The following is an 11,577-nucleotide window of genomic DNA, read 5'->3' as shown; positions in this document are numbered from 1 at the left end:
TACTTCTCAGGCTGGTAGAGGTCAGGTTCTTTGGTGGTATTTTAAGCAGCTCTGCCTGACCCAGGGGCCCAGAATACCATGCAGTACATCCCCCCAGGTGCTTTATATACTGGCTCTCATGGCTGTGCTGCATGGAAATGTGAGGGCAGGCAGAGGCATCAGGGAGACCGCCTGCCTTTGAGTAGTTTCTCTGGAGAGGCCGAGAGGGAAAGCAGTACCCTGATGGGCTGGAGGGTGGGCTGCCCATCTTTCCTACACTGAGCCTGCCCAGTCCGCACAGCTCGGCAGCCTTTACCCAACGGTTCCTTCCAGGGGTAATTTCATGCCCTTATGCCAGAGACACCTGACATAATTTGAAATTTCACAGAATCTCAATATCTGAGAGTTAGAAGGAACCTTAGAAGTTGCTGTAAATGTCCAACCCCAGAATCCTAGCCCTTGGCAGCGCCTTTTCCTTCATCCTTGCCTTCCCCAGCTAGCTCTTCACCAAGTCCTGTCGCTCTCCAAAATAGATCTCTGATCTCTCTCATTGTCTCCTCATCTCTCACCTAGATTGCCACAAAATAGCCCCCTTGAAACGTGTCTGCTCTACTCCTGGGAGCAGCCCACACCTCTGCTCTCTGCAGCCACACACAGGAAGGCACTTGTTCCTTTCTACTTTGTTTAAGGAACCCTTCAGCCTCTCCTTTTAGATATGATTTCTGTCCTCCCTGTCCTGGGCATCTGCTGTAATTTCAGGTTCTCACTGGCCTCCCAGCCTACATGCAGCCACCCAGCTAGTGTCTGTGTGGAAGGAGCCATGACTTCGTGCCGTCAGGTCATGCAGCCAAACCCATTTCTCCTGCCTTTCTTTGGAAAGGCGCCTCCCAGTTCCCAGGGGGCAGCTGGCCCATTCAGAGACCTGTAGCCTGTGTTCAGAGGGAACAGCTCAGGGAGAGGAGCTTTTTCTATACGATCTGGCAACAGGGTGGGAAAACCGAGGGGAAGATACAAAGGTCACTAAGGATCCAGGAGGGGAAAGATTTCTGAGTAAACACCAACCAAGCTGAGGGTGCATCACAAGATGAGAAACTTGAAAGCTCTGTAAATGTGATATTCATGCAGCCGGACAGCCCAGTGGTGCATTGAGTCCCAACCCTAGAATCTGTGCACAGTTCTGCCATGCTCCCAAAATTCTTTGATGCTTTTTATCAAGAGGGCAGGTCTAGGGCCTCTACCCTTGCATATGGGCTCTGCGATTGCTTTATTAGCAGAATGTGGCAGGGTGGGGCTGTGCCAGTTTCTGAGCCCAGACCTTAAAGAAACAACACCTTCCACGTCCTGTTCCTTGGGATATTCACACCTGTAACCCAGCCGCATGCTGTGAGACAAGGCCCCAGCGGCCCCATGGAAAGGCCACATGTGGGTGTCCGACCGACCGCTCTGAATGAGGTCCCAGCCTACATCTGGCACCAACCACCAGATGTGAATCAGATGAATCTAACACCCAGCTTTCGAGCTTTCCAGCTGAGGCCCCAGGCATCAGGAAGCAGAGACTATCTTTTCTTTGCCTTGTCCAAATCCCTGGCCCACAGGACCCATGAGCATGAGGAAATGGTGGTGGTAACACTGCTATGTCGGGAGTGGTTTGCTGTGTGGCACTAGAAACTGAAACAGAACCTGTGTCCTAAGTATGGGCTTCATCAGCTTAAATAAAACCTACGTATAGAAAGATTGACTATTTGTTCTGCTTATATGTATTAAAAATGTAATGAATGAGTTAATGATGAAATAAATTTTTAAATATTGGTTAACTACAAAATACTTTCCTCTAAAAAAATAGCGCAAAGTGAGGAACATGTTTTAAATCATTGTTTAACATTTTCTGATGTTCTAGTTGGAAGTTCAATATATTTTGATAATTAGTTTTCATGACCTTCATAGCTGAGAAGGGTGCCTGTCAAAAACATGTAAATCCAAATGGAATAGATGCTTCTTTGGCCGCATTTACTACTTTTTAAATAGATGAGCCAACACCCACTGAAGACTTGTAAACAAGTCAGAAAATGATTCCAAATAAGAGTGTTCTTAGAGGGGATACACAGTGTTTGGGGTCCCCAAACTATGGCATGTAAATTGCAGTCCATCATAATAAGTTGTGGGTTTGCCTCTCTTAGGATGCTGATCTTACTAGAGGTGACCCATAACATCTGGATCACAGTGAGGGCACCAATGTAACAGTTAACTTCATTGTATTTTTATCTTAAAAAAGTAGAAATGTTTATCATTTCTCCTGCACAACAGCAATGGATATTTTGTGCACCACCTGAGGCGCAAATACCCCGCCCACCTTTGACAGCCACAGCTTTGAAGAGCCACCTGCCATCAGAACAGCAGCTCCAGCTGGTCAGGTCCAGGCCAGGTTGGAACCGGAGCTGAGGCCAGCTCGGCAGGGGAGGTACAGGCCCCTGCCTGCTGGGAGGACCTGGCTTGATGAGTGACACTGCATCTCAGGGGACTGCACTGCTGTGCACTGCCTGTCAGCTTACTGTTGAGTAATTGCTTTTAATTTTGTTTCAATAAGGCTTTTCTTTTTTAACCTTTGTGGCCATGAGCTCTGCCAAAAGGTGAGTTGTGGGTGTTCTCTCTTAAAAAGTGAAGAGTTTTTTTTCCAAATATCTGAGAACTCTTCAGCTAATCTGTCTTTTGAGTTCAGTACACACAGACTCGGGGGTCACAGGATGAAAGATTTGGTACTCGGACGACATGAGGGGATGAGGTGGCCAGCCGGGGAAAGGTTTAGTTTGCAGCCTTCCTTGAGCTCTGTGGTTCCTTCCCTGGGGATAGGGTGGAACACTGCGATCCTTGAAAAGCCCCACAACACAGGTCACTCCTGAATGCCTTCACTGAAATCCCTGTGTTGAGTTGGGCTGGTGCAGGAAACAGGCAGTTGAGTGTCTTCAGGAGGGAGCTGAGAAATGACAAGAGTGGCAGACGGCATGGATACACCCCAGGAAAACAGACCTCTAGTGGGCAGAGGAGCCCAGAACCCTGGGGAACCTTGAGGAAAATGCATTTAATTTGATTCAGCAGATGAAGCAGGGAGGGAACTGAGTGGAGCAGTAAGAGTCAAAAGAGAAAGACCCCCGTGTCTGCCACAGCCTCTCGTGAGGGCAGGAGGCACCCAGCCTGGGACCCAAGCCCCGGTTCTCCACTGATGGGCCAGGGGACTGCTGGTTTTTGACAAAAACTTTGTGCTTCAGTTACAGTTTTTTAACTGTGTGGGAGAGGCAGCTCAGCATAGTCATTAATAGTGTGGGTTCTGGAGCTAAAATTGGTGTCAGACTACAAATTCTGGCTTCCCTATGTACTAGCCTTGCCACCTGGGCAAATTATTTCCTCTGAAGATGATGTGAGGCATGGAGCTAATCTATGTGACTTTCTCAGAACACTTTATGATGTTTCACACACTCAGATGTTACCTCTTAATTATGTTATTGGATACAGGACAGTAATGGCCATTTCACAACATTTAAAATATATGTAAAAATAAAATAAATTGAGCAGTTACAAGTCTCACTACAAACTCAGGTGGGGAATGTCTCTCATAAAGGGATGGTCAGCAGCATTCAGAGAGCTGGAGCCAAGCATGAGCAGAGGGCCATGCACGTTCACTTACTTCATCCTGTCAATCAACTGTGAGACAGCAAGGTCCCTAATGGGATGTGGCTGCTGTAAGCGCCTAAACTGCTTTGTCTAAGCTTGAGAGCTGAGAGTGGCACCAGTTCAAACCCTCCGGGGCCAAATTCTGGAGACTGACCACAGGGCTGTTGTCCCTGCAGCACGACTTAAGCTGTGGCTGCAGGGATTCCACCAAGAAATGTCAGAGCAGGAGGTGGCTGTTAGCAGACCTGTGTCATCCAGCCTGTACTCTGGGCCAAAGAGGGAAGGTGCAGTGACGCACGCCTGATAATACAGTGCTTCTGTTGCTAATTTTAATGACCTTTTGTGTCTTAGAGCTCAGAGTTCTAGAGACGGTTCAGGAATAGTTGACAAAGTTCTGAGAAATGGCAAGGGCCCTCACATCAGACATAAACGCATGCTACATAGGGCCATGTGATGTTGAAACAGGAATCAGTAAATAAATTAGTGGATAGACTAGGGAAGAGCATCCAGAAGTAGGCCCATTTGTAAGAATTTATAGTCAGGATGGCATTTTCCAACAGAAGGGAAAGAACCTATTCAAAAAGTGGTTTGGGGAGACTTCCAGCTCAAGATGGTGGATGAGTAGGGCAGCGGAAATTTCCTCCCAAAACCATACATATATTTGAAAATACAACAAATACAACTATTCCTAAAAGAGAGACCAGAGGATACAGTACAACATCCAAGCTACACCTACATCTGCGAGAGCTCTGCAACTCACGAAGAGGGTAAGATACAAAGCTGTTTGGTTATAGCTATGTCACCAGGCCTTCTCTCTGGGGTTGTCTGAGTGATTTTTGACTGGACCATATTCTTCTGCCTTTTCATGGTGATAGAAGTGGTTGCAGGCAGGTGGCACGTGTGTCAGCTGGGAGATCAAAGTCCCTTCTTACTTGTTGGTCACCTTGCCCTTCTCCACTGCCTGTGGGGGGAGTGCTTTGGACCCGGTGGGACCCAAGCACTCCCTCCACCCCAGCTCACCAGCAGGAGGAAAGGAGTCAGAGTGGGGAAGGAGTGGAAGCACAGGACTGCTAAATGGGAGCACAGACACACATTGCATGGTGTGCTGGATATTAGAGAAACAGAAGGGTAGGGTCCGAGATGGAGACTGGGAGCAGATCCCCACCAGCCGGCTCCCCTGGGACAAAAGAAAAGCAGGCGCTTTTTAAAAGTCTTAAAGGGACAAGGGCTCAACAGCTGAACAAAATTGTCCCAGCACACTCAGCCCAGCAGGCTGGGAATCTTGAGAAATTTCAGGTCCCCTAACCCCCTGGGGGGTAAAGCACCCCCAAAGCCCCTCATGGCGATAAGCAGTCTGCAATTCATTTCGCCCAGCTGGTGCTACAAGCAAACCGGCTGACCTGCCACAGATGCAGAGCAGCTAGAAAGTGGCCCCACCCACAGCAACCACACAGAGTCTCCTCCTAGCACACAGCTAACCTGGACAGGCAGCGGAAGCTGGAGCAAGGTCCAGAAGGCACGAAGGGGTGCCGTTCTCACAGGAGAACACACCCGGTGCAGCTGCAATCCCCCGCAGCACTCTAGGCTAGCCTGAGGGCAGACCCGCACACAGCAGCTCAGGAGATTGTCCCAGAGTCTGCTCCCGGGGTGCAGGTAACCAGCACAGGCAGCAGAGAAGGGCAAGATGACCAACAAGTAGGAAGGGACTTTGATCTCCCAGCTGACACACGTGCCACCTGCCTGCGACCACTTCTATCACCATGAAGAAGCAGAAGAATCTGGTCCAGTCAAAAATCACTCAGACAACCCCAGAGAGAGGGCCTGGTGACATAGATATAACCAATCTTCCTGAAAAAGAATTCAAAATAAAAGTCATAACCATGCTGATGGACCTGCAGAGAAATATGCAAGAGCTAAGGGATGAAGTCACAGAAATGAAACAATCAATAGAAGGGTTAAGAGCAGACTGGAAAAGGTGCAAGAGACTGTTAATGGAATAGAAATCAGAGAACAGGAATACAGAGAAGCTGAGGCAGAGAGAGATAAAAGGATCTCTAGGAATGAAAGAATATTAAGAGAACTGTGTGACCAGTCCAAGCAGAACAATATTTGCATTATAGGGGTACCAGAAGAAGAAGAGAGAGAAAAAGTGATAGAAAGTGTCTTTGAAGAAATACTTGCTGAAAACGTCCCCAAGCTAGGGAAGGAAATAGTCTCTCAGACCATGGAAGCCCACAGATCTTCCAACACAAGGGACCCAAGGAGGTCAACACCAAGACGTATAATAATTAAAATGGCAAAGATCAAAGACAAGGACAGATTATTAAAGGCAGCCAGAGACAAAAAAAAAAGATAACCTACAAAGGAAAACCCATCAGGCTATCATCAGACTTCTCAACAGAAACCTTACAGGCCAGAAGAGAATGGCATGATATACTTAATGCAATGAAACAGAAGGGCCTAGAACCAAGAATACTGTATCCAGCACGACTATCATTCAAATATGACGGTGGGATTAAACAATTCCCAGACAAGCAAAAGCTGAGGGAACTTGCTTCCCACAAACCACCTCTACAGGGCATCTTACAGGGACTGCTCTAGATGGGAGCACTCCTAAAAAGAGCACAGAACAAAACACCCAACATATGAAGAATGGAGGAGGAGGAATAAGAAGGGAGAGAAATAATCATCAGACTGTGTTTATAATAGCTCAATAAGCGAGTTAAGTTAGACAGTAAGGTAGAAAAGAAGCTAACCTTGAACCTTTGGTAACCATGAATCTAAAGCCTGCAATGGCAATAAGTACATATCTTTCAATAATCACCCCAAATGTAAATGGACTGAATGCATCAATCAAAAGACAGAGTAACAGAATGGATAAAAAAGCAAGATCCATCCATATGCTGCTTACAAGAGACTCACCTCAAACCCAAAGATATACACAGACTAAAAGTGAAGGGATGGAAAAAGATATTTCACTCAAACAATGGGAAGAAAAAAATAGGTGCTGCAGTACTTATATCAGACAAAATAGACTTCAAAACAAAGAAGGTAACAAGAGATAAAGAAGGACATTACATAATGATAAAGGGGGCAGTCCAACAAGAGGATATAACCATTCTAAATATATATGCACCAAACACAGGAGCACCAACATATGTGAAACAAATACTAACACAATTAAAGGAGGAAATAGAATGCAATACATTCATTTTAGGAGACTTCAACACACCACTCACTCCAAAAGACAGATCAAACAGACAGAAAATAAGTAAGGACACAGAGGCACTGAATAACATACTAGAACAGATGGACCTAACAGACATCTACAGAACTCTACACCCAAAAGCAGCAGGATCACATTCTTCTCAAGTGCACATGGAACATTCTCCAGAATAGATCACATACTAGGCCACAAAAAGAACCTCAGTAAATTAAAAAAGATTGAAATTCTACCAACCAACTTTTCAGATCACAAAGGTATAAAACTAGAAATAAATTGTACAAAGAAAACAAAAAGGCTCACAAAGACATGGAGGCTCAACAACATGCTCCTAGATAATCAGTGGATCAATGACCAAATTAAAACAGAGATCAAGCAATATATGGAGACAAATAACAACAGCACAAAGCCCCAACTTCTGTGGGACGCAGCGAAGGCAGTTCTAAGAGGAAAGTATATTGCAATCCAGGCCTATTTAAAGAAGGAAGAACAATCCCAAATGAATAGTCGAAAGTCACAATTATTGAAATTGGAAAAAGAAGAACAAATGAGGCCCAAAGTCAGCAGAAGGAGGGACATAATAAAGATCAGAGAAGAAATAAACAAAATTGAGAAGAATAAAACAATAGAAAAAAATAAATTAAACCAAGAGCTGGCTCTTTGAGAAAATAAGCAAAATAGATAAACCCCTAGCCAGACTTATTAAGAGAAAAAGAGAATCTACACACATAAACAGAATCAGAAACAAGAATGGAAAAATCACAATGGACCCCACAGAAGTACAAAGAATTATTAGAGAATACTATAAAAATCTATATGCTAACAAGCTGGAAAACCTAGAAGAAATGGACAACTTCCTAGAAAAATACAACCTTCCAAGACTGACCAAGGAAGAAATAGAAAATCTAAACAGACCAATTACCAGCAACGAAATTGAATCGGTAATCAAAATACTACCCAAGAACAAAATCACTGGTCCAGATGGATTCACTGCTGAATTTTATCAGACATATAGAGAAGACATAATACCCATTCTCCTTAAAGTTGTCCAAAAAATAGAAGAGGAGGGAATACTTCCAAAATCATTCTATGAAGCCAGCATCACTCTAATACCAAACCAGGCAAAGACAACACCAAAAAAGAAAATTACAGACCAATATCCCTGATGAACATAGATGCAAAAATACTCAACAAAATATTAACAAACCGAATTCAAAAATACATCAAAAGGATCATACACCATGACCAAGTAGGATTCATCCCAGGGATGCAAGGATGGTACAACATCCGAAAATCCATCAACATCATCAACCACATAAACAAAAAGAAGGACAAAAATCACACGATCATCTCCATAGATGCTGAAAAAGCATTCAACAAAATTCAACATCCATTCATGATAAAAACTCTCAACAAAATGGGCATAGAGGGCAAGTACCTCAACATAATAAAGGTCATATATGATAAACCCACAGCCAACATCATACTGAACAGTGAGAAGCTGAAAGCTTTTCCTCTGAGATCAGGAACAAGACAGGGATGCCCACTCTCCACACTGTTATTCAACATAGTACTGGAGGTCCTAGCCACAGCAGTCAGACAAAACAAAGAAATACAAGGCATCCAGATTGGTAAAGAAGAAGTCAAACTGTCACTATTTGCAGATGGTATGATATTGTACATAAAAACCCTAAAGACTCCACTCCAAAACTACTAGAACTAATATGAGAATTCAGCAAATTTGCAGGATACAAAGTTAATACACAGAAATCTGTTGCATTCCTGTACACTAATGATGAACTAGCAGAAAGAGAAATCAGGAAAACAATTCCATTCACAATTGCATCAAAAAGAATAAAATACCTAGGAATAAACCTAACTGAGGAAGTGAAAAACCTATACCCTGAAAACTACAAGGCACTCTTAGGAGAAATTAAAGAGGACACTAACAAATGGAAACTCATCCCATGCTCTTGGCTAGGAAGAATTAATATTGTCAAAGTGGCCATCCTGCCCAAAGCAATCTACAGATTCAATGGAATTCCTATCAAAATACTAACAGCATTCTTCAACAAACTGGAACAAATAGTTTTAAAATTCATATGGAACCACCAAAGACCCCAAATAGTCAAAGCAATCCTGAGAAGGAAGAATAAACTGGGGGGGATCTCACTTCCCAACTTCAAGCTCTACCACAAAGCCACAGTAATCAAGACAATTTGGTACTGGCACAAGAACAGAGCCACAGACCAATGGAACAGACTAGAGAGTCCAGATATTAACCCAAACATACATGGTCAATTAATATATGATAAAGGAGCCATGGACATACAATGGGGAAATGACAGCCTCTTCAACAGCTGGTGTTGGTGAAACAGGAAAGTTACATGTTAAGAGAATGAAACTGGATCATTGTCTAACCCCATACACAAAAGTAAATTCGAAATGGATCAAAGACCTGAATGTACGTCATGAAACCATAAAACTCTTAGAAAAAAAACATAGGCAAAAATCTCTTGGACATAAACATGAGCAATTTCTTCATGAACATATCTCCCCGGGCAAGGGAAACAAAAGCAAACATGAACAAGTGGGACTATATCAAGCTGAAAAGCTTCTGTACAGCAAAGGAAACCGCCAATAGAACAAAAAGGCATCCTGCAGTATGGGAGAATATATTAATAAATGACAGATCTAATAAAGGGTTGACATCCAAAATATATAAAGAGCTCATGCACCTCAACAAACAGAAAACAAATAATCCAATTAAAAAGTGGTCAGAGGAGCTGAACAGTTATCCAAAGAAGAAGTTCAGATGGCCAACAGACACATGAAAAGATTCTCCACATCGCTAGTCATCAGAGAAATGCAAATTAAAACCACAATGAGATATCTCCTCACACCAGTAACAATTGCCACCATCCAAAAGACAAACAACAACAAATGTTGGCGAGGTTGTGGAGAAAGGGGAACCCTCCTATGCTGCTGGGGGGAATGTAAATTAGTTCAACCATTGTGGAAAGTATTATGGAGGTTCCTCAAAAAACTCAAAATAGAAATACCATTTGACCCAGGATCCACTCCTAGGAATTTACCCCAAGAATGCAGCAGCCCAGTTTGAAAAAGACAGATGCACCCCTATGTTTATCACAGCACTATTTACAATAGCCAAGAAATGGGAGCAACCTAAGTGTCCATCAGTAGATGAATGGATAAAGAAGATGTGGTACATATACACAATGGAATATTATTCAGCCATAAGAAGAAAACAAATCCTACCATTTGCAACAACATGGATGGAGCTAGAGGGTATTATGCTCAGTGAAATAAGCCAGGTGGAGAAAGACAAGTATCAAATGATTTCACTCATCTGTGGAGTATAAGAACAAAGAAAACACTGAAGGAGCAAAACAGCAGCAGAATCACAGAACCCAAGAATGGACTAACAGTTACCAAGGGGAAAGGGACTGGGGAGGATGGGTGGGAAGGGAGGGATAAGGGGGGGAAAAAAGAAAGGGGGCCTTACGATTAGCATGTATAATAGGTGGGGGCATGGGGAGGGCTGTGCAACACAGAGAAAACAAGTAGTAATTCTACAGCATCTTACTACGCTGATGGACAGTGACTTTAATGGGGTATGTGGTGGGGACTTGATGATGGGGGAAGTCTAGTAACCATAATGTTCCTCATGTAATTGTAGATTAATACCAAAAAAAAAAGTGGTTTGGGGACACCCAGCTCTCCAGAAACATTGCATACTTCATACCACCCCCAGATTGCAAATCTTCATGGGCTAAAAATAAGCCATTCGTAGAGTAAAGCATAAAACGAAATGGTGAAATTGTAATTTGGCTTTCCTAAACAATGCACAAAATCCAGAAATGTTACAAGATTGACAATTTTAACCATGGAAGTTGAAAAAAGGGAGGGGAAAGGGAATGAGCAGGCTGGCAAAGGAGAACTAGGATTATTTTCTAGTCTTTGTTATTCCTTGCATCTGACAATAAGAATTTACCAGGGGACCAAATTGCTTACAAGACTGAGAAAAATGGAAAATATGCATGAGTAGTTAACCCTGGGCCATGGCCTTTCATTGGTTGATCGCCAGGGAGTGAGCTCCCCTTAGTACTTGAACAGTAAGACAGCCCTTCTCTGGGGTTTAGAGTTGCTCCATGAGAGCAAGCACCACCCAGGGCCGCCTGCTGTGCGATGGTTGTCCACAGAAACATTCACTTGGGAACAGCTTTCTGGAAGTGGTGGGATTTGAGAGGGGCCTGCAGAATGGGGAAAATTTCTGTGAGTGGAAGACAAGGAGCTTCCAGGTGAGGTAGGCTCAGGCCGGCAGCCCCATCTGTCCCAGGACTGTGCACCCACACCCAGCTGAGTCGCCTGGCAGTGGGGGTTAGCTCTGCACAGGCCCCCGTCTGGGGCACAGAAGTGAAGGGACCGAGCAGGTCTGTGTCAGGTTTGGAAATTGGTATTAGGCCTGAAAAGGTTAAAGGGTCGAGAATATGGTACTGGGGCTGGGAGCAGTGATGTGACTGGCCTGCAGGCTCTGCCTGTCTAGGCTCTCTGGTGTGGAAAGGGTGACAGTTTGCCCAAGAGACCAATGGGTTTATGGCTGACACCACAGGATTAAACCAAGGTGCTCAATCAGGAACATGTGGGCATGCCAGGCCCCAGAGAGGTGACCACAGCCTGGGGGCAGG

This window comes from Manis pentadactyla, chromosome 10 (genome assembly GCF_030020395.1).
Source record: "Manis pentadactyla isolate mManPen7 chromosome 10, mManPen7.hap1, whole genome shotgun sequence".
NCBI classification, from domain to species: domain Eukaryota; kingdom Metazoa; phylum Chordata; class Mammalia; order Pholidota; family Manidae; genus Manis; species Manis pentadactyla.
This window is presented reverse-complemented; position numbering follows the sequence as displayed.